Raw genomic sequence first — 4005 nt, forward strand, 5'->3', positions numbered from 1 at the left:
TCGTTCAAAGCATTATCGACTTAAGAGAGATTTAGTGAAATATTTTTGGAACAAGTTCGGACCCATCAAATATATTTTGAGTTTGAGATATGCGAAATGTAATTCCTTTAATATATACTCCCTCCGTATACAAATAAAACGACGTCCTGGCTCCTCGCGTAGTTTGCGGATAAAACATCGTTCTAGCGCCGCAGCCCCTCCCCTGGACTTGTTTGCCCCTGGCTCATCGATCTCTGCGTACAATTACTCAGCGCCGCGCGTGGGACGCTCGCCTCGATTCACGCCGCGCGTGCGACGCTCGCCCTCTCGTGTGGTCGTCTGCGTCTTAAAACCGCGCGCCGCTCGAGTACCAGCTCGAGTACCACAGCTGTATTTAATATGGGTAGACAGGGAAAACTTTACCCTAATTAATCACTCCTTGGTATGCTAAATGTTGTCCTAAACATCATTTTTACCAGTATGGAGGGAGTACATGCGGAGGAGCAGCGTAAGAGCGAGCGGGAGGCCAGCGTGCCCGCACAACAAACGGTTGAACCCGAGTTTCTCCAGTACCATATTGACGTCTCACGTCCGGTGGTGTTGCGCGCCCTCGCGGCTGCAGCGACGCTGTCCCTGGTTGCGGTGGCATTGTTGGCCGCCAGGAGCCTAGCCGCGAGCGACGCCACAGCCGCGTAGTCACACGCGTCGTGGCATGGCGAAGCCGGGTCAGATTTTTTTTTAATTTTAACACTATTTGAAAACTAATTTTAAATCTAATACGGTCGGGTTTTTTTAACTAACACTTTTGGCCGCGCCTATTGCCCTGGCGCGGCCAAATGCCTGTGTCGCGCCATGCATGGTGGCGCGGCAGCGGGCTGATGTGGCGGCGACCGGAATCGCTGACCGGTGACGTGGCAGGGCTCTGTCGCGCCATCGATCTTGGCGTGGCACTGCCACGCCCTGATCCGTGGCGCGGCAGAGCTGAATAGAACCCCCGCGGCCAGTCCCGCTGCCTAAGCAGCAAGGCCGCCTGGCCGCCGCGCCCGCGTCCGCTCGCGCTAGCCCGCCGCCAAGCACGCCGGCCGCCGCGCCACGAACGCTAGCAGCCCGCCCGGCCCTCCATTGCCGCCTCCCTCCCTTCCCTACTATTCTTCGGCCATCTCTCTCCCTCCTCATCCTCGTTCAAGGTAATGACGCACATTTTATTTTCGTTTAAATGGTGGATATGATATTATGAATAGGAGTTAAGGTTAGGAGAAAAATTATGTTTGAGAACTATGGTCTACGGTTTGAAGGAAGATATTAGTTTGATTTTATCAATGTTAAGGTTAATTATTTAGTTAGAAGTATGTTTACCATGTATTTTTTGTTGCTATAATTATCGGTTATATTATTTTAGTTGCATTGTAAATGATTGTATTTTACATTAATTTACGTTGTTTTGATTGATGTTTAATTTGAACCATTTTATTAGATGGAAGACATGTTTCGGGAGCAGTTATGGCGAAAATGGGGTTGTCCTGGATAATTGTACTCCGACGAGTCTAGCAAAGATGCTCCTGTCCCTCCTGAACTCTATATCCCTAACTGTGACTGTGGTCGTCCGACCGACGTGTTTTAATTGAGACATTCAGACACAGCGGCTCATTGCTTCTACACATGCAGTCGTTTTAATATAAGTAATTATTTTCGTATGTTTTTTTTCTTCATTTGTATTACTAGGTTACTAATATTTTATTGGAATTTTGTTATGTAAGCCCATGAGAGATGCTTTTTCTTTCAGTGGATCGACGGTGCAGACAAGTTTAACCCTAGGTACCTCCTTTTAGACGTTTGGTGGAGAGGGCGATATCCACGAGAGCACTTCGAGCGGTGGGTTCCACCTTTCCCTAACCCCCCTCTAATGACGACTAAGGAGAAGCACTTAGCCGCAGTTAGACGACTCGAGGAACCTCCTCTGTGACATTGCGGAGACCGAGCCATGATAAACCTTGACAATACGTTAAAGTTTGTGTGTCCAAACAAGCATAAAGTAAGTGCAAAGTGTATATGTTGAAATGTTGAGCTATATGTGTCATGTACTAATGTCACGTTATTTAGGTGTATTCAATGGCAAAGTGTCGTTTCAAGGAGTGGTTGTATGGTCCTAAGAACAAATGGCCCGAAGAACCTCCAAAAGCAAAGCAAAAGAAGAAAGAAAGGTTAATTTACAAAGCACCGCCAGTCAAGTGTGAATGTGGTGTTAAATCCAACTATGATCTAGTCCCTTTGGAGCTTAGAATAGACCATTATTGCGGCCATACGATTGACTATGATGAAGTTGGTTATTTTTGTGGTAACCATGAAATCGTATTTTGTTTCTTTTGCTAAGACATATATGATATAATTTATCATTTGAACAGAGTACTAGGAAATGCAGGTGAGAATGTTATGATGGTCAAGCTAAATTCTTGGATGAACTGAAGGAGAAGCAAGTAATTGCACGAAAGAGGGGATATGGACCTGACTACATCAACCTTTTCGTTAAACATCACAAAGACAAGATGCGTGAGTTTGCTAGACATCGCGGTATTTATAACCCGATCTATGTTGGGATTGTCAAATGGGGATTAGAGAGACGGATGACATTAGAGGAGGAGAGGGCAAGGAAGGAGGCAAGATAGGAGACAGGAGTACAGATGCAGGTCTTGAACGAGCATGTTGTTTCATTATGTGCCAGTGAGTGCCTGGAAGCCTTTTTTTGTTGGCTGATTTTAAATGTAATATAGTCGCATTGCTAACTGATTGCATTTTATACATGAAGGGATTGGATGCAGTGAGGACCATGTTGCAGAGGTGGCTCGTGCAGGGTACGAGGAAAAGAAGTTAGATGAGCATAGAAAGCGAGTTGGTCACATCGTTGAATCACCGATTGTGTTGTCTGATGAGGAGGACGAGGATGAGGACGACACTGCCAGACTCAGCGAGCTCATCGCTCTAGCAGAGGCGGGCTTTGCAGGCGGATGAGGTTGAAGACGACATTGGTAGACTGAGCGAGCTCATCGCTCTAGCAGAGGCGGGCTTGTAGGCGAAGGATGCTGAGGACGACACTGGCAGACTGAGCGAGCTCATCGCTCTAGCAGAGGCGGGCTTGCAGGTGGAGGAGGATGATGACGCGTTCTTCACTCAGGCCACAGAGACCGCAGATGAAGCGAAGGTCGCTTACTATATGCGAAAGGCAGATTAGGGTAATGCATGTGAGCCTAGCCACAGCAATAGGGTTGTGGTTGAGGATTGGTACTCGGACAATGAGTTGCTTACTCAGTATGTTTCTGACTGAGGGTTTTTTATTACGCCGTCTGTTAGTTCCATGCTTTATTAATGATCAATGTAGCTATATAGTAGAAATTCCATTGTGTTGTCTTATATTCCATTTGAACTACTAATGTATTGTACCCATGTATCATGTACTCGGATTACCCATGATCGATCTTAAGTGATCACATCTGTTTGTATCATGCGTTCAAAATTTCTAAAACGAACATAATCAGATGAAATTATCTCGAATACAGCGCCTTAGCCCACTGGTTCGGCCACGCCATAGCCCAGGTTCTATCGTGCAGAAGTCCACGGCACGTCAGTGACGCGCCATAGACCATGGCACGGGAGTGACACAGATAGGCAACATCCAGCTTCAATTGAGTTGTTGTCGGTGTTGTACAAGTGCTGCCGCGACCGTACGCAAGTTGAAACAAACATGGAGCAAATAAATGGACGACAAGTTGCCACATAACATTTTCATTGGTTTATGAGTCTGCAAGTTTTCGACAACAATATTCGTTTGACATAAGTTCGACGTAATGAACTAAGTCCTAGGAATGTAAGGATCAGTCGAACGTCTCTTGAAAACCTCGTCGTTCGGTGGAAGAAGGGGGTCGTCGTACTCCACCTCAAGAAGGGGGTACAACTGGTGCGGCATGGGAGGAGCCATCCTATTACAAATTGATAAACAAAGAGTTAGAGTATTCAAATTAACAATATTCAGAT

General features: G+C 46.3%; 1 pseudogene; it reads left to right on the top strand.

Moving 5' to 3' along the window:
• The first annotated feature begins 459 nt into the window (after window positions 1-459).
• On the top strand, window positions 460-2985 carry LOC136460989 (uncharacterized; annotated as a pseudogene).
• The last annotated feature ends 1020 nt before the right edge of the window (window positions 2986-4005 follow it).

The sequence above is a fragment of the Miscanthus floridulus genome, chromosome 6 (assembly GCF_019320115.1).
Source record: "Miscanthus floridulus cultivar M001 chromosome 6, ASM1932011v1, whole genome shotgun sequence".
In the NCBI taxonomy this organism is placed as follows: domain Eukaryota; kingdom Viridiplantae; phylum Streptophyta; class Magnoliopsida; order Poales; family Poaceae; genus Miscanthus; species Miscanthus floridulus.